General features: G+C 40.0%; 1 long non-coding RNA gene across 1 annotated transcript in view; it reads left to right on the top strand.

The window, feature by feature from the left end:
* LOC146059066 (uncharacterized) overlaps positions 1-20,562 on the top strand; it is a 248,331-nt gene extending 227,769 nt beyond the window's left edge. The window contains exons 4-5 of the long non-coding RNA XR_014470131.1: positions 20,029-20,148; positions 20,250-20,562. This is a non-coding gene — a long non-coding RNA (uncharacterized LOC146059066). The remainder of the gene's footprint in view (positions 1-20,028; positions 20,149-20,249) is intronic.
* Positions 20,563-21,077: the final 515 nt, after the last annotated feature.

Below are 21,077 nucleotides of genomic sequence, written 5' to 3'. Positions count from 1 at the left end.
AGACCAGAGCAGATGCCAGAATGTACCTATATTGTTCGTGCACTTGGGGCAATTAGCATTGTCCCTTCCTCCAATTCTGTATAATAATTCTGACGTCATATTCGTTCTGTGCACTATAAACAACTGGATCTGCTGCAGGCTCACTTGGTTAGTTGCCAGCCGTATATCTGCTAAAGTTTCCTGCCATTCCTGTATGGAGAAGGAACCTAAATCTGCCTCCCATTTAAACTTTAATTCCACTAAGTCATCCTTGTGGAGTTCTTGGCAGAGGGCCCGATAAAGAAAGGATACCTTGTGCCTCCCAGGGCATCTCCTCAGCAGCTTTTTAGTTGCCACATGTTCTAGTTTCGGGCTAACCCTCCCAAATTGAGTATTACAGGCATGGCGCATCTGCATATAGCTAAACAGATATTTATTAGGAAGGGAATTCAAGCTTAAGGGACTGAAAGGACCTTATTTCCTCATTCTCGTATAATTGTCCCACAGCATTTACTCCTTTTTGTCCCCACATTTTCCTCACTTGTAATTTTCCCAATTCTGTTAATGCTCTGGCGTTGTCCAAGGAACTGTAAAATTGATTAGGGTATAAAGGTATGGGAAAAAGTGGAGCTCGCCCTCCGATATGTAAGATACATGTAAACTACATCAGAATAAGGAAATATGTACTGAATACAATGTAATCCCCTGGAAACAAACGTGCGGGCATTGTATTGAAGGTGCACAGGGTCTATTTTTGTAACCCCTTCCCGACATTGCCTTTTTTGTTAATTTTTTTTTTTTTTCCTCCTTGCGTTCAAATAAGCGTAACTTTTTTAATTTTCCGGCTATATAGACACATGAGGGCTTTTTTTTTGCGGGACAAGTTGTACTTTGTAATAGTACCATTTACTATACCGTATAATATTCTGGGGAATCAGGAAATAATTCAATGTGGGGTAAAAAAAAAAAAAAACGCCATTCCACAATTTTGCGCTGGTTACGCTTTTTTTGGAGTTCATAGTTCGTTTAAAATGATGGGTTATCTTTATTCTATGGGTCGTTACGATTCTGGTGATACCAAACTTATATAGTTTTCGTTATGTTTTACCACTAAAAAAAAAATAGCAACTTTTACGGTTTTTCTAATTTGCGTCGTGTCGCCATGTTCTGCGGCTTATAACTTTTTTATTTTTCCACCTACGGACCTGGGTGAGGTCTAATTTTTTGCGGGCTGAAGTTTACTTTTTAATTAATACCATTATGGGATATGGGCGACTTTCTGATCTCTTTTAGTTATTTTTTTTTGGGTAGGCGATGCGACCAAAAAACGTAGTTTTGGCGTTGGGAATTATTTTCCGTTTACGCCTTTAACCGTGCGGGATAACTAATGTTATATTTTAATAGATCGGACTTTTAGGAACGCGGCGATACCAAATATGTTTATTTTTTTAATTTTTTTATTTATTTTTATTTGTGAAATGGGGAAAGGGGGGTGATTTGAACTTTGAATATTTTTTTTTTTTTTTTTTTTTTAAACTTATTTTTTTTTTTTTTTTACTTTTACTACAAGGCCCCCTAGTGTACTTGACCACTAGGGGGCGCGATCGCCTGTACTAGGTTCAGCTATAGAGCTCTATGGCTGAACATAGTGATTTTCAGCACTTTCTATTACATCCTGCCTCAGGCAGGATGTAATAGGAATGCTGACACGGCCAGCACAGGGGTCTACATTAGACCCCTGGCTACCATGGCAACCGATCGGCACCCTCCGATCTCGCCGCGGGGGGGCGCGATCGGCGCCGGAGGGGGGCGCCCCCCCTCCGATCAGCTATTTAAGCACTGCGGGCGCTTTGCCCGCGGTGCTTAAAGGGTTAAACGGCCACGATCGGCGAACTCGCCGCTCGTGGCCGTGAGAGCAGGTGCCTGGCTGTAATATACAGCCATTACCTGCTCTCTTTCAAGCCAGCTCACTCCGTGAGCTGGCTTGATTTCCCCGCAACCGACATATGACGTAAATGTACGTCATATGTCAGGAAGGGGTTAAAAGTGTAAAAGAAAACTGAAAATAAAGTTGAAATTTAAAAAAAAAAATGCCTCATTTTATCCTATGATGTCAGCCAAAATATTATGTTTGTGCAGGAACATTCTCCATAAGGTCATAAGGAATAGTGTAAATGCAAAGTAGTTATAATTGTAACTAAAACAGCACTCCCATGAAAATGTCTAGGATTAACTCACGGAAGAGAGACGCTCATGGTTATTACTATTACCACTGACTTGTTACCGAGTGCTGGTCAATGTGGGCAACAGGTCATACAGTACATAAAACAAAGTCATACTTAGCTGGAAAGCTAAATACATATGCTTAAACAAAGGTTTAAAGTAGGTATGGCCCTGTTCGTGAGAGATCATCTAATCCAGGGGTCCTCAAACTAATTTGCTTTGGAACCCCATCAAACAATAAAAACAATATCAGGACTCCAGAAAGTGGTCAGCAGACAGCACATACATGGCAGCATTGTGGAGGCACAACATGATGTGAGGAGTCTGAAATAACAGACAACTCAACAGATTTTTCAGACTCCTTGAATCACTGACTGACATTAGAAAAGTCATCAGCCTGATGGTCAGTAACATGGAGTCGCGACCTCATGCTGAGAAGCTTGGGACCCACTTTGGGGTCAGGACCCACATTTTGAGAACCTCTGCTTAATCTAATTACATCACATGCTGAAGGTCTTAGATTTGCCTTTGTAGTAGTAAAAAGTTGCTTGTAGCAACTCATGGTCTAAAAACAAAAAATAAACATTACTTGCTGCCTTGTTGAACCACCTCGGTTTAATGAAGTTACAAACATAATTTGTCATTTAGGGTTTAAGAAAAAACATATAGCTTAATTCAGACCTGATCGCAGGGCAAATTTGTTCTCAAAATGGGCACAACCATGTGCACTGCAGGCACGGCAGATGTAACATGTATAGAGAGAGTTACATTTGGACGGTGTTTGTTCAAACTGAAATTTAAATTGCAGTGTAAGATGAAAGCAACCAATATTTACCCTGCACAGAAAAAAAAATAACTCACCCAAATCCAACTCTCTCTGCACATATTACATTTGCAGTGCACATAGTTTTACCCAATTTTGAGAACAAAGTTGTCCTGCGATCAGGTCTGTATTAGGCCCATAGTTCACTCCATGATTACGGCAGCTTTAATTCAGTTTTTTATATTAATTTCATTTTAAAAAGCAAGCGCAATTGTTCATTCTCTATCTTTACTTAGCATTAGTTAAGCCCCAGGTTCTGCATTATCTTCAATATCACCTTTAGAACCTTCAGCCCTGCACACTTATGTGGACCTGCCATTTGGGTGCATACTTGTAGTCTAATATCCAATTAGCCATTGTAAAATTGATTTGCCTCTTACAAGTGGAGGGAGGAGCTTTCAGATCAAAATATTCATTTGTAATGAGTTTATATGGTCCTTAACCACTAATACCTCAACATAAACATAAACCATGAAGGTAAAATTATTCAGGCAGTGGTACTCTGACGTTCATCTGTTGCCCTATTAAAGGCTGGAAGAGATACATGCCAAAATGCTAAAACTGCTACATTTAACAAGCGCAACCTAAATGACAAGTGGGAGAGCCATAATGAAGAGAATGCCCCACCTACATTTTCTTATCATGCCTCATCTTCATTATCATGGAAGTGAACCAGGTAAAGTTGGCAACTACTCTAAGTAATCTGGTGAGAATATAAATACTTGTGAGGTACTTAGTATAGTATAGTATTGCGTGTTATATATGAGACCATCAGGGTCATAACAAAGAGTATGCAAATGGTGCCTTGGTTTTGCTGTACAGCTGGAGGAGTACCGGCCACTATGTTCAGTCTTGTATGTTGCCAGGAAAGGGTCGTCCTGTTCTTAGTGCTCCCATGGTGCTTGCAGTGTGACATCATGACAACTCGTGTGCAGGATATGTCATCCCAGGATGCAGAGGTTTACTGCTACAGCACTGTAAAACATAAAAACATTTACATATATACCTAATACTTAAATCCAGATCATAAAAAATTTCCAAGGTCTGGAAGGGGCAGGCTCTCTGTACCAGGTCTATATATAAATTTATATATATATATATATATATATATATATATATATATATATATATATTTATACATACACACACACACAAACACTAGAGATGTTCAGGTTCTGATGTACTCTGATTTCAAATCAGGATCTTATTGGCTATCCCAAATCACATGACAGTTGTTGACAGTTGATAGCCAATAAGATCCTGCTTTGAAATCAGAGTAAATCAGAGTAAATCAGAGCCTGCACATCTCTAACAAACACGAACACAAAACTGGTCTAGGAACTGTCTTACTCCACTGACATCAATGCTTTTGATCTGCCTCTTGAAGCCGAAGGTGCCATATGAGTAAGATGGAGCTCAAAATTCTGACATGAATTAAATGCATTTTTAGCATTTGTTTATATAGCATATAATGTTCTCTAATATTGCAGTTCAATACATTTTAAAGGTCATTCTAATGGTATCGCTCCCCCCGCACGTTCACACGCGGGAACAATGTTTTTGCTTCTGCGCATAAGCATTTATGCGCCTGTGCAGGCTCCATTTGCGAACGGACACAGCAACTTATATAGTTGCCGGCCCATTCACTCAAGCAGTGCAAGCATGGGGCACATGGGAACACCCCGCATTTATGGGCATTCCCATAGTAATTACGTCATGATGTCACATGACTTCAGCCACCTGCCCTGTCTTTAAGAAATGGCCACAAATATAAGTCAGTCTCCACTGACTTATATTTGTGTAGCCAGTTGTAATCATTCAATGGTTGGCGACCATTAAATGATTGCGGCCCCTGCGGGTAAAATCGTCGAGCAAGCGTTGGGTGGACGTTCATGTGGGTGGCGTTTAGTTGACTCACAAAGCTTCAAAATTGTCAGCTTTGCAAGTCAACCAGAATGACCACCTTTGTGTAACATGCAACACCAGCAAACGCACTGCATCCAACTCTAGATTACTCCAATGGATTACTCTGGCTTTTTTTTGTCTCATAAGCATATTGTTTAAAGACTCATAAGCATTTGGTTTATGTTTTGAGCTGTCAACCTGTCATATTCCTTACTGATGGTGGCATGTACTCAAGAGAAAATGCAACCATACCCCAAAAACTGATGGTTTCATACTTTGGCCAAATTTCCCATATGGACTATTCACTGTTATGTGATGGGATTGGATGTGGGGGGTAATGCCAGCTCTGCCTTATGTTACCCTATTAAAGCCTCCACATTTTTCCAATTGGATCTCTAGCAGCACCTCTCCCATCGGACATCATGTCATTCTGCGCAAGTCCTAACATTGCAAATTACAGCTCCTATCAGGAGAGCTGTTCTTTGCAATACTAAACAGATATATAAGTACATACAGGGCTGCCACTAGTAATGTTGGGCTGGTCAGTCCCGGGCCCCCAGCGGCACCCCCCCTCGCGTGGGGGGATTTGTGCGAGTGCGGGGGGATGGTGCCGTGCCACTGTGGGCAGGTGCCTGGGCCCCTCCAGAGGCCGGGGCCCGGGACAGCTGTACCCCTTGGAACCCCCCTGTCAGCGGCCCTGAGTACATATATGATTAGTAAGTGGTAGGATGTAGCACCTTGCGGAAATGACAATTAGTGCAGTACATGTTGAGTCATTTTATTTATTTCACACTCAACTAATAATTTTTATATAAACCTATGTTAACACATTTTTAATAAATGTTAACAATAAATAAATACATTAGTAATCAGGTTGAATTGTCTAAAATTACACAGACATAACAGAAGAACTGCAATCGACATGGATAATGAGTTAGTTAAAATTCAAATGGTTCAGGGAGTCTTGTTAATAAAGTTCAAATTTCACCCCAGTTGAACCATTTAGCATAATATATTTCAACAAAATATTGTTTTAGTCACAAGAATATTCTATAGAACCTGGCTTATTGGAAGAAGTATTGCTTAAGGTAAAATTTTAATTCTGAAATGTGTTGCTAAAAGGGGTTATTAAATAGGAACTCCTTGGAATGAATATTTAGAAAAAAAAATCTTACAGAGTGATTTATAGCAAAATTATATGAACAGAATGAAGGACAGAGGGATTTTTATTAGAATGGGTTTCATATCCACAAATATAAATGATACCTTTTAGAAAATATATTGAATTTTATTAATATTCTGGAGATAGCCTGCAGTGTTAATCTTCATTCATACCTATATAATTTTCATTACTATGTACAAGGTGTATTTACCCTTTAACCAAATAATGCTTAAGCAATTCCGAGCCGGGCTCGATGCCATTTGCCCAACTCATGCAATTTATTCACTTCCCATCTGCAAATCAGTACAATGTTTTAATAAAGGGAAACTGATTTTAATATGCTTCGTATTTTAACTCAATCTATTCAACTGAAATTAATCTAAACATTTGAAAGAAAATATTAGTTACTGTTGGTCTGGAAACAATCTTTAACTCCTTCATAGATCTGCTTCCTGTCTCACACTTATGCAGACACATATTTGATGTAATATAATATTGAAATTTGCCATTTTTTCCCTTCTATACCTTCATGACTTTGATGAATAAACCCCTTTGTTTTAATCATGTATCCCTTTAAGTCTGATCCATAACATCAAAATTGCTTTCTTATATACAGATCTTTTAACTGCATATTTTAAGCTAGTGTCTGACAAGAATATCGGGTTGTATTGTTTTTTTCTTCATATTGAACACAATAGGCCTTATTCAGATCTGAGCTCAATACAAATTTGTTCAGAAAATAGGCAAAACCATGTGCACTGCAGGTGGGGCAGATGTAACCTGTGCAAAGAGAGTTACATTTGGGTGGGGTGTGCTGAAACTGAAATCTATGTTGCAGTGTAAAAATAATGCAGCCAGTATTTACCCTGCACAGAAACAAAATAACTTGCACAAATTTAACTCTCTCTGCACATATTCCATTTGCCCCCTGCAGTGCACATGGTTTTGCCCATTTTCCGAACAAATTTGTACTGAGCTCAGATCTGAATAAGGCCCAGTATGTAGAAGTTAGATTTTTTTTTATATAGAATTGGTGAATATCCCTCAAACGTTTATCTTGAGGTGCTGATAACTAAAGATACACCTATCGAGCAGTATTTGTTGTTTGTGCTCAGTCGATCTCTCTAACTTAGGATCTAATTCAGAATCAGTTGTAATTTTTTTTAAAAATGTCTAAATTACAACTGCGGGCAGCAGCATGCGGGGCTCCACCATGCGTAGGGCAAGGCTGCCCACATGCCAAGTCCCTCCCCACAATGCGCTCTCAAGATTTTGCACATTAAGGATAGCCCACTGGCTGTGTAGCCTAGCTGCAGTCAGTCGCGTGGCTGCCATCTTTTGGATCGCAGCAGCTGCATGTGACGTAAGAAAAAAAAAACAGTCCTGTTTGTCCGGACCATGCCGCCACAATGCTGAGTCACTCTTCCCCATCATGCCTTAGACTGTGGTCACATTTTTTGCAATGCAACTACAGTTAACATGGTCATGTACACACAGTGGCATGTGCACATGCTCAGATGAAAGCCCTTATTCAGATCTGATCACAGAACAAATTTGTTCTCAAAATGGGCAAAACCACTGCAGGTGGGGCAGATGTAACATATATAGAGAGAGTTAGATTTGTGTGAGTTGTTTTGTTTCTGTGCAGGGTAAATACTGGCTGCATTATGTTTACACTGAAATTTCGATTTCAGGTTCAACACACCCCACCTACATTTAACTCTCTCTCTCTTTGCACATGTTACATCTGCCCCACCTGCAGTGCACATTGTTTTTCCCATTTTGAGAACAAATTTGTACTGCGATCAGATCTGAATAAGGGCCGAAATTCGCGATTAGCTATTTTCAGTAATTTGCACATGAAGCTGAATAAGGTCCTTACTGCAGTTTTAAATAAAAACAGTTAAATATAATATTCCAAAAATAAAACAAAGTGTCCCCAACCAAAAATGCAATTTCAAGAGAAACAACAGTACAAGGTCCCCATTAAAAAAATGCCACTGACAGTTTTAGGCTATGGCAGGCTGAGCTGATAACATACACTGAAGCATGGTGACCCCCTTATCAAATTCAACCAGTTCTAAGTACATCATGGGGCTTAATTATTTTGGAGTAATTGCCCAAAAATGTGGGTCCTTACCCCCTGGAATGAAACAGATGCCAAAACCTTTTAGCACCTGCCTTCAGGGCCCAACTGGGACCTCTATCAGTGGCAAACACAGAATTTTAAAAGGGGTGTTTCCAAATAATGGGTTACAGACCAATTCATTTTTGTAACCAGAATAAAACGTCCAACAAACACCATCCCCGCCACCCACAGACAGCAGAGGCACCATCACCTTCAAACTCCAGACAGACAGAAAACGCAACTCCTTCACCCCACAGACAGAACATGCACCATCAGCTCAGCCCCCAGACAGACAGCACAGGCACCATCACCACCCCCCAACATACAGACATCACAGGCACCATTACCTGCCCCCCCCCCACCCCAGACACAGCACAGACACCATCATACCCCCCCCCCAGACACCATCACACCCCCCCCCCCCATTACACACACACACACAGCACTTGCACCATCCCACCCCCAGTAAATAGACAGCACAAGCAGATAGTCTGGAGAATAATTGACATTCAGGGATCCTAACCAGCATCCCTTCCTATCCTTGCACTCATTTATTAGTGAATACCACCACTAATAAATGAATATAAACAGATAATAATAATAATAATAATAATAATAATAATAATAATAATAATAATAAACAGAATGCATAAGTCATACAGGTAATCTGTTCCATTAAAGGCTCTCTGGGATCAGACTATGGAAGGCCTTTTTTATTGTTTTGTAACAACCCCTCCTCTTCCTGTGATAATGTAGTCACCTAGATTTATGGTTAGTCTGCAAAATCATTTAATGCTGAAAGATAATTGCAGATCTCTCCCAGTCAGCGGAGTTAGAGGCATCTATGAGGCCCACACCAACCTCCAACCATTCGCTCATTAAAGTACACGCAGTCAGAATTTGCAGTGCAGACCTAAACATCTCTTTGTATGCACTAATTAGTTCACAATTCCATCCAAATCCCCACCACATACTGTATCTACTGCTCTGACATGTGAACGCCAAGTAACTGAGTAGTTATACCTACTATGGTACAAGTGGAGATGCAGATGAGATACATCCAATAAAGAGTCACCTGTAGTTGATCAGAGTTATGTATGCATGCCCCCATACATGTTACTCATAATGGCCAGATATGCAAAGACTATTTGGGTGCATCTCTAAATGAGGCTCAATATGTTCAATACCAATGATGAGAAAGCTAGAGGATTATTATGCTAATATAATGTGAAATGTATAGGGATAATAATAATCAGAATATTGACCCCACAATATCTGCAGAATGTGAACAAATGCAATGTTGACCTTCTCAGAATTCCAGTTAGGTTAGGCTGCAGGAGGGGTGGGTAAGGTTAGGTTGTAGCAGGGCAGGTTTAGGCTGCATGGGATGATTAAGGTTTAGGCCAGGGAAAGGGAGAGTTAGGGTTAAGCACTAGCCTGGTGGTTGGAGTTAGGATATAGCGTTACTCACCACTAGAAGCATGGCGCGATCAGTTGGGACTTATCATCAGCTACCCACTAGACCCAGAAGTTACCACTGCAACTGCCGGACCTGCTGAACTGGGGAAGCCACCACTGGACTCAACATTCTAATTATATCGAGATTTCATCAGTGTTGGGTCAATGTTCACAATATGAATGTTGGTATGATGAATGTTGACAAAATATATATACTGTACAACCCTTAAGTCACTTTGGTTTTATAATATAAACAAAACTATGGTATATCCCAAGATTAATACTTCATCATGAATGAAGAGAAACCACATATGGAAGAAAAGAGGATGAATAAAAGGTGTGTGTAATACGCAATCTGTGCTGTGGTACGCCATTATCTAGCTTTGAGGCTTACTAGCATGCATTGTTTTCTCTTTCCAAAATAGGATTCCAGAATAGTGACATGAAACAGAGACAAGATGTAATCAATTTAAAGACAGTGCCTCTAGTTCAGGGAAGTGTAAAAGTTATTCTAAGGGCCTGATTCTTGTTTGTAAGTAAAGCAAAGTAGCAAGCAATTGGACAAAACCATGTTGCATTGCAGGTGGGGTAGATGTAACATGTGCAGATAGATTTAGATTTGGGTGGGTTATATTTATATATATTTTTAAATACAATTTTATTGGGCAGAAAACCGTGGTAAAATGTAAAGTTCTACTATACATAGTATATTGAACTAAATGTGTACAAAAGAAAAATAAAATTTTCAAAAACACTATTGAAATTACTGAGGTATAATAAAAAACATATTAATAATTAATGATTAATGATCTTATCTTCCTCTATTTCCTATTTTCTAAGTGCTAAGTGAATTTGTCAATATTGGTGTAAAAATCTGCAAGCAAACATTCCTATACATCATAATAACCTGTAATGTTTACCTTATATAGGAAATATAATTCTTATACATCATAATGACCTGTAATGTTTACCTTATATAGGAAATATAATCTTTTATTACACAAAAATGTTTACATTTATTTAATTTTTTTTATTTTTTTGTGGATATTTTGCGCATATCTCACAGATGTTGGCACTCAAAGGGCTAAAACAACTAGACATAGAAAATGTTCACATTATAGTGGAATCTAGAAAGTGTAAGGGGGGGGGGAGTACGAGAAATGAAAAAGTACGGAATATAGAGAGAGGGTAAATATTCCATCCGTCTCAAGATGATCATAAATAATTATCTTCAGACAGATCTATATTAATTTTGACAACAATATACAGATAGTATACACCCAAACTGTAGATTAGTTAAGTCAAGTTACGTAGTAATACTTTCATTATGTGGTATAATTGGGATGCTGGTAAATATTCAAGGTACACTTTCCACCGGTCATAAAATTTAGGGCCTTATTCTGGTTCACTCTCAGAGGCAAATTCCTTCTCAAATGGACAAAACCATGTGCACTGCAGGGGGGGAGGGGGGCAGATGTAACATGTGCAGAGAGAATTAGATTTTGGTGAGTTATTTTGTTTCTACACTGCAATATAGATCTCACTTTGAAGAAAAACCCCACCCAAATCTAATTCTATCTGCACAAGTTACATCTACCCCACCTTTAGTGCACATGGTTTTGTCCATTTGAGAAGCAATTTGCCTCTGAGAGTGAACCAGAATAAGACCCTTATAGACAACTTTATCAATATCTTGATATTGCAGAGAGCAGCTCCCACGTGACATGTGTGACATGGGGGACTGTTTGAAAATCAATTTTATCATATTTTTAAATAGAAGTAAAAATGGGATTAGGGAAGGAATCCGGGTGGAGCAACCTTGATAAGAAGTTAGCGGTACTTGTACTAGAACGACGCCCACGATATTTGGTCGCACTACATATAATCGCATTGCATTGCATGCCATACACCCGATGCACTGCGATGCGATTTAAAATTGTATAAGCCCCCTATACAATGTTTAATTGTATAAGCACCCTAATGGGGCTTATAATGTTAAATGCACCCCCACACCACCCGCACTATGAACGTGAACCCGAAGCGTGGCGAGCGCAGCGGTACGCATCCTACGACCTTTTCATACCCCACTATCCACGTCGGCGTGGAGTTGATTTTATATAGTGTGGCAAGCGCAGCGAGCCACTGAGCCCGAAGCGTGGCGAGCGCAGCGGGCCCCGCGAGGGGACGCGTATTACTTTACATGTATTCCGCGTCCCCTCGCAGGGATCTCTGCGCTTGCCACGCTTCGGGCTTGGTGGCTCGCTGCGCTCGCCACACTATATGAAATCAACTCCACGCCGATGTGGATAGTGGGGGTATGAAAAGGTCGTAGGACGCGTACCGCCGCCCCTCGCGGGCTCGCTGCGCTCGCCACGCTTCAGGTTCACGTTCATAGTGGGGGTAGCGTGGGGGTGCTTTTAACATTGTAAGCCCCCATTAGGGTGCTTATACAATTTTAAATCGCATACAATGGTGCGAATACAATTTAAAATCGCATAAAATATGCGATACAATGGCATACAATGTCATACAATTCGATGGTATACAATTTAAAATTGTATAACATCGGCTGCCATCGCATCGCATACCACGCATGCCTTATGGTCTGCGATGCGATGGGCGCCGTGCTAGTACACAAGTACCAAGTTAGCTATTAAAAATGCATCCCATGAGAAAGATATAGATATACCCATCACTTGTCTAACAAAGGACTCTTTCCCAAGGCAAAAACATTTTACTTTTGCTCAATACCAATACCAACACCTGAAATATGGTAAATTATTGACCATATTTGCACATAGCATGTCATGTGCAAATATAGTCAATAGTTTACCATATTTCGGGTAGGTTGTTGTTACTTTGGTAACTATATGTTTCCGTTGTGTTTGCAATAAGTAGGCTCTATGTAGAAATTTTACATATATTTATTTTAATTTTGCTGAGTAAATTGCCATAAATTTCAGAAGCCTGTCGGAGTGAGCAAAATGAGGGAATTCCTTAGTCCAAGTTTTCCAAAGCGGGGACTAAATGTTCTGTAAATTGCTGGCCAATAAGTGCGTATATAGATATTGTAGATTTAATTTAGAAAGTGCAGAAAGTTTGAATAAAGATTGTGAAGTGCATTGGAGTATTTATATGCAATGAGCATTTACTAAGATGGGAGCTCTATTGAAGATGGGACGTTAACCATAGCAACCAATAAATTTACCCAATACTGGCCCTTATTCTGATCGGTGCGGATATTCCCGCTTGCGTACGGGCCGCCGATGTTTATCGTCTGCGCATGTGCAGAGGTCACTCTGCGCATGTGCAGGCGATTTCGCCGCATGGATTCTTTATACGCCGCACAGGGGGCGTAGAGGGGCTACTTATCCTCATTACCCTATGCATACGCCCCGCGTTTCATGGGCGTTCCCGTGCAAACGCGGGGCGTATGCATGGTAATGAGGCCGTGACGCGTGGGTACGGGGCGGGCATCTGACATCGCCGGATGTCAGCTGCCCGCCCCCATACAAGATTTCACACGGACAAGTGTCCGTGTGGTCTTGTGTTGCGGGACCTGGTGGAGCGTGCGGCCCTGCATTCGATGTTCGGCGACCATCGAATGCAGGGGCTGCTCCCACCATGGAGGAGGCGTATCCCCGTCCACATTCATGCGGACCGCCACATATCCGCATACGGACGGAGGTGGCGATCCGTATGGAAGGCGGGGATTCGCCAAGACGGACATCACCGCATATTTCTGATCGGGCCGCACCGATCAGAATAAGGGCCACTGTCTGGACTGTAAATACATAAAAAAAATTTGGAGAGATTTAATTTAGCATGTAATTGGTTAAAGGAATAAATCAGGGCCCCAGGGTTGGTTATAACTATGATTAGCATTATTTCTTATTTAATTCTGGTTCATACAGTATCTAGTGTTGGTCGCTTACATGACTGGCCAATTACTGCAGAATGGGTGAAGTGTTTTATGGCATTTCCTCTGATTCATGACTTTCAGAGATTTGTCATTTTTGAGACCTTTCCAGAAACTATTATTTGCTTCCACCAGTATTCCATATTTCATTTTATATGTCGTTAGTGACTATGAAAGATCAGACAATATCTGCCTATCCTGGTATTAAAGTTCAATATGGAATCTGTTCACTTGTCTGTCACTATTTATTAAATTCTTACCTCTTCATTCACATTCTGATCTTTGCAAATGAACATTTACTTAATAAATGTTCCCAAGACTAACAGTGCAGTGAAAATCCCACACAGCAGTAAATTATTAACTCAGTCACAGGGGGGAGTGCCATATATGACTTTTCAGAATGACTTATTATGTGGATGATCATGTAATTATGAATTTTTCAAGCCATGATAGAAGAAAATTGAATATTTAATATTTTATGGACATATTCTACACAGAGGACATTTTTTAAATTTTTATGATAATTTTTGGTGTAAGCAGAGCATTGAACAAAAGTTACAAAATTATTGCAAGGTGGAATATTTAATGACAGTGAACATCGTACTCAGAAGTTCTGCTTATTATACAGTAATTAACTAATGACTAGCTGGTTAATCCACTTTCCACTATATAGATTCTATGTGTCAGTACATTAATGATTAGTGATAAATAATGTAGATAAACTAATATAAATAGCTTAATCTAATATGTACACCACCAACTTTATTTTCTACTTTTATTTTACTAGCATAGTAACTATTAATGTCAAAGTTACATTAAACTACAACAAAATATATTCCCTCATGTTCAATCCTATTTCCTATTTATATGAGAGATCTATATATATATATACACAGAGGAAAATTTTGGATAACTGATTATTCCGTATTTAGGAATATTTTAATATTTCAATGAGGTATTTTAAGGGAATAAACACACCAACCACATGAAATACACACAAACATATTTTATTTGTTCAAAAAACAAGGTTTCAAAATATGAAACAAAATTTGTGTACTATCTCAGGCACTGAATTTGAATGCCAAGCAATCATTTTCTTGCACATATTTAGTGCCAGTTACATGTTATTTCACCAGTAGTGCTGTTACAAATGTCCCCAGTAAGTTTTTAGCAAAAAAAAAAAAAAAATTTCACTTTCTGGAATGTATGGTTTTCAGAATAATTTGGATAACGGATATTCGGATAAGGGATACTAAACCTGTATATTGCACACTTAAGCCCGCTCAAAGCTAGTGCTTCGAAAGCTAGTAGATGTAGTTTCAATTACTGCCAATAGCTGGCAGTGTAATCCCACTCAAAGCAAAGGCTTCCAAAGCTAGTAGATGTAGTTTCACTTGCTGCCAACAGATGGCAGTGTTTCGGAGCCACATGGACACTAGTCATTATATATCCAAAAAGTATTCACAGTGATTTACAAATTTTGTTATGTTACAGCCTTATTTAAAATGATTTCATTAACTTTCCCCCTCAAAATTTTACACACAATACCCAATAACGACAATATGAAAAAAGCTTTTGGGATATTTTTGCAAATTTATAAAAAAATAAAAATCTAAGTAAGTATTCACAGCCTTTGCTTAATACATTGTTAAAGCATCTTTGGCAGCAAAAAGAGGGGGGGTGAACAATCGCACTGGCAGTGTTTATAAGGTAACCCCTTGTTTCAATCAATATTCATCGACTTTATTATGTGGGGTGTGCTGTCACTTCAACAGTAATTTGAGCAATAACAAGGGAAGAGAAGAAAGACTGTTATGTACGTGACGCACTGTTAGGACAAGAACAATTAATAAAATGTAACCTTTAATTGTTTATTTTAAGATTTGCGACATATAAAAACAATTGCCAAGGAGGCAAAGAGGAAGAAACAAAGTGTTTTTAAAAGAGGGGATATAGATCCTCTCAAATTGAACCCCAATGTCCTGTTCCCAGTGTAATTGCTAGATTAGGTGCGTGTTGCTGTATATCTTACAGTGTGTACCCACTCATGAAATGAACAAATATGTTACAATTTTCACTTGATTAAGTTACTTTTGTTTAATATTAGTTTATAACACAGATTGCGGTACTTGTGAGTTATCCGGGCTGCCGATTTTGTCCTTAAGTTTAGTTAACTTAAGGACACCCGACCGACGCGATGCCCGCGATTTAGCCCCAAATCGGGGGCATCGCGTCGGTCGTGGCCGTTATAAGGGGCCGCGACGCGATGCCCGCGATTTCCCATAGACAGTAATGTTAAAAGACACGATGGACCCGATTTCCCATAGACAGTAATGTTAAAAGACGCAATGGACCCGATTTCCCATAGACAGCAATGTTAAAATAAAATGACAATGTGAAATTGGCCAATTTGGGCATTTATTTATTTATTTATTTATTTATTTATTAACAGTTTCTTATATAGCGCACACATATTCCGCAGCGCTGTACAGAGAATATTTGAACACTCACATCAGTCCCTGCCCCAGTGGAGCTTACAATCTATATTCCCTACCACATGTACATGCACACACAGACATTCTAGGGTTAATTTTTGTTGGAAGCCAATTAACCTATCTGTATATTTTTGGATTGTGGGAGGAAACCGGAGTACCCGGAGGAAACCCACGCAAGTACGGGGAGAATATACAAACTCCGCACAGTTAGGGCCATGGTGGGAATGGAACCCATGACCTCAACACTGTGAGGCAGTAATGCTTACCATTACACCGTCCGTACTGCCCAAGGTATCCGCGTCCCCTCGCGGGGCTCCCTGCGCTCGCCACGCTTCGGGCTCAGTGGCTCGCTGCGCTCGCCACACTATTCTATTCTCACTCCACGCCCTAGTGGATAGTAGGGGTATGAAAAGGTCGGAGGACGCGTACCGCCGCCCCTCGCGGGCTCGCTACGCTCGCCACGCTTCGGGTTGGCAACAATAGCGGGGTGGCGTTAACGGTGGTGGGGGGCCATGAAACATTTTTTTTTAAAACATATCCAATGTGAAATGCCCATATTGGCCAATTTCACATTGTCATTTTATTTTAACATTGCTGTCTATGGGAAATCGGGTCCATCGCGTCTTTTAACATTACTGTCTATGGGAAATCGGGTTGGAAATCGGGTCCATCGTGTCTTTTAACATTACTGTCTATGGGAAATCGCGGGCATCGCGTCGCGGCTCCTTATAACGGCCACGACCAACGCGATGCCCACGATTTCGGGCGTGATGAAAAAATCGGCAGCCCGGATAACTCACAAGTACCCAGATTGCTCCCAAGGACTGTGCAGATAAATTAGGACAGCAAACTAAATATGTCTGTTTGGTCCTTTTAAACATCAAAAAAGGGTTGCAGTCTAGTATCTGCACAGATATTGCGCAGTGTGTAGCAAAGTCTTAAATAATAACAGACTACGGGGCCGGCTGGTAATACACGTGCCGTATTTCACATCTAAAGTTAGATCTGATATTGGGAACACAAATCGGCTGTTAGTGTTCTCCGCCGTTTGTTTAGTTCCTCTCCGCAGGGAAAGTGGCTTGTACGTATGCCACTGTTCCCGGCTGTACTGGTAGTGTGTTGGTGTCTGTGGAGAGATCACAGTCAGTGGTGAGGCTGTGATTCTCCAACTCGCAGACCCACGTCGCACCTAATCTAGCAATTACACTGGGAACAGGACATTGGGGTTCAATTTGAGAGGATCTATATCCCCTCTTTTAAAAACACTTTGTTTCTTCCTCTTTGCCTCCTTGGCAATTGTTTTTATATGTCGCAAATCTTAAAATAAACAATAAAGGTTACATTTTATTAATTTTTCTTGTCCTAACAGTGCGTCACGTACATAACAGTCTTTCTTCTCTTCCCTTGTTATACATCTTTGGCAGCAATTACTGCCTCAATTATTTTTGAATATGATGCCACAATCTTGGCACACCTATCTTAGGGCATTTTTGCCCATTTATCTTAGCAGCACCTGTCAAGCTCCACCAGATTGGATAGGAAGCGTTGGTGCACAGCCATTTTCAGATATCTCCAGAGATGTTCAGTCGGATTCAAGTCTGGGCCATTAAAGGACATTTTGCAGAGTTGTCCTGAAGCTACTTTTTTACATATCTTTGCTGTGTGCTTAGGGTTGTTGTCCTGCTAAAAGATGAACCCAAGCCCCAGTCTGAGGTCAAGAGTGCTCTGGAGCTGGTTTTCATCCAGGATGTCTCTGTACATTGCTGCATTCATCTTTCCCTCTATCCTGACTAATCTCACAGTTCCTGCTGCTGAAAAATATCCCCACAGAATGATTCTGCCACCACCATGCTTCACTGTTGGGATGCATTGGCCTGGTGATGAGCGGTGCCTGGTTTCCTCCAAACACGATGGTGGCTGCCATGTGCTTTTTTAATAAGGAGTGTCTTCCGTCTGGCCACTCAATCATACAAGCTGGATTGCTGGAATGCTGCAGAAATGGTTGTCCTTCTGGAATATTTTCCCCTCTCCACAGAGGAATGCTATAGCTCTGACAGTGTGACCATCGGGTTCTTGGTCACCTCCCCTGATCACTAAATTTAGACGGCCGGACAGCTCTAGGAAGAATCCTGATGGCTTTGAACTTCTTCCTTTTATGAGTGATAAATGTCACTGTGCACATTGGGACCTTCAAAGCAGCAATTATTTTTCTGTACCCTTCCCCTGATTTGTGCACCAAGACAATCCTTTCTCGGATGTCTACAGACAGTTCCTTTGACTTAATGCTTGGTTTGCTCTGACATGCACTGTCAAGTCTGGGACCTTATATGGACAGGTGTGTGCCTTTACAAATCATGTCCAATCAACTGATTTACCACAGGTGGATTCCAGTTAAGCTGTGGAATGTCTCAAGGATGATATGTGGAAACAGGATGCACCTGAGCTCAATTTTGAGCATCATGGCAGACACTATTTATTTATTAACAGTTTCTTATATAGTGCACACATATTTTGCAGCACTTGACAGAGAATATTTGAACATTCACATCAGTCCCTGCCCCAGTTGATCTTACAATGTATATTCCCTACCACATGTACACGCACATTTATTCTAGGATTAATTTGTTGGCAGGCAACAAATCTGCTAGTATATTTTTGGATTGTGGGAGGAAACCCACAGGAAATTCATGCACGCACAGGGAAAATATATAAACTCCATACAGTTAGAGCTATGGTGTTAATCGAACCTATGACTTCAGAGCTGTGAAGCAGTAATGCTAACCATTACACCATCCATGCTGCCCACATGTGATTTGATTGTTTTTTTATTTTTAATAAATTGCAAAAAAAAAATTCATGTTGTCATTATTGGATATTGTGTGTAGAATTTTGAGGGGAAAAAAATAAATTATTTCATTTTGAAATGAAGCCGTAATATAACAAAATGTGGAAAAAGTGAAGCACTGTGAATACTTTCCTGATGCTCTGTACATAAGGGTGCCACTGCACATGTATTGAAAGCACCGATGACCCTGTGCATTCCCTGGCATTGGCTCATAAACAATATTTCAACACAAGTAATAACACCACAGACTCATGCATGCTAATAAAAAATTCCCCATTAAGTGGGCCTTAACCTGTAGCACGAAGTTTGTTGTATATGTCATCACCTGCCCGTGTGGCCTTTATTATATAGGCAAAACCGAGTGCCCTTTTAAAATCAGGATGGCCCAATACAGGTTGGCAATATGTACAGCGTTGGAGTCGGGCGCTGGGGATCAGCCAGTGGCCCGACACTTCGGGGAAGCCAAACATGGAATGGCAACCTTGAGACATAAGATCATTGATCATGTCCACCTATCATTAAGGGGTGGAAACAGATCAAGGAAATTATTGCAGTTGGAATCCCGTTGGATTTTTTCTTTAGATACGGTACGCCCCAAAGGACTCAATGAGTCGTTGGGTCTTATCAATTTTCTTTAATAGTCATTTTATCACACATTTCTCCCATATATAAAATGAAAAAGATTTATTTAATCTGGGTATAAAACAATTTAATGTGTAGGGATACTTAAACTCTTATTTGGTTATTTATTTTAAGTGATGATGACAGCAGGTGTGCTACAGTAGGTGATATTTTGTAAGATCAGATACAGTACATTGTGACATCTGCTGCAGTATACAGTATGATGCCTCAGTCCGTCGGTTCATCCTCTTTATTTAGTATATAAGCATTCATAGTAAATTGCACAAGTTTCATGGTTTTTTAATATAACAAATATTTTAATATGTAGTCACTGTAGTCACATGATTGTCAAGCTTGTTTCAAAGGTCACATTGTTATTGTATTGTATTTAATGCACTTTCATTAACATACCGAGTGGGTGACTCGCACTCGGTTCTTATATTTGCCACTAAGTTTGTTTATATTTACAGTGCTGCCATGGCAACGGGACCCAGGCGCCGTGACTTCACATCCTTCGGAAGCAGGAAGTAGTGGTGTGGCCGAGCAACGAGGTACGCTGCCGTGACAGATGACCGGGGGACATGAGAAGGGTAAGACACTATTTATTTCACTGTTTTGTATCCTGATGAAGGGGATCCCTATGCCCGAAATGTAGATGTCGTTTTAATACGCACTGTTTTTTTTTCACAAGACTTCGAGTGCCGCCTCATTCCATTTCTACAAAGACTCTATGAGTGCTGCTTCTGCCCACTGCTATCTACCCTCTTGGATTGGAGCTGCTGAGGAAGGCACCGGGGCAACTACAAGTAAAATACCAAAAAGCAAATCGGGCGCTATAACTGTGTGTCCGCTCAATCAATAAATTATTAAAATAATCAAATGAATTTAATTAATTATATATAATATAGCTAAAGGCTGCTCCCAATGGTAATCTGAAGGTTGCCCAAGTAAAACTGTAATAAAAGAATTATATACACTTTGTAGTTATAGAATAAATTTGTATTGTATATGTATATATAAGAGAGCGCCACACGATTAGAGTAAAAAATTATGATACAATTTTGAACTATCTTTTTATTTGGTTTTTCAATAAAGAATAATGATACAACAAAACGAGTCAGTTCAATTCGTCTGTCTGCATGCATGTCATTACACGGTCAACGTGTATATTCAAATCTGATAATCAGGTATTAACATAGAGGAAAAACAACCATAGATAACATTGTTAATGTAGGGGGTATGTGGGTTCTAGCGACATTTTATAGAGGTGGGTTAACATTTGAATAGGATTTATAACCATGTTTCTAAGTGAACCGGTTTAAAAGAGAATGTGGGAGGGGGGAGAAATACTAAAGTTCCCTCAGAAGAGTCTGTTCAGGGTTGGCTCCTATGTTGTCGCAAAGTTAAGGATTAGTTTCTTACAATACTCTAAATTACAACATATAATGTAACCCAACATATCATATATACAGGTTGTCCGTTACCATTTATACTATAATGCCATAGCAAGTAGTATTCC

This window comes from Crinia signifera, chromosome 2, assembly GCF_055691185.1.
Source record: "Crinia signifera chromosome 2, ASM5569118v1, whole genome shotgun sequence".
Classification (NCBI taxonomy): domain Eukaryota; kingdom Metazoa; phylum Chordata; class Amphibia; order Anura; family Myobatrachidae; genus Crinia; species Crinia signifera.
This window is presented reverse-complemented; position numbering and strand designations above follow the sequence as displayed.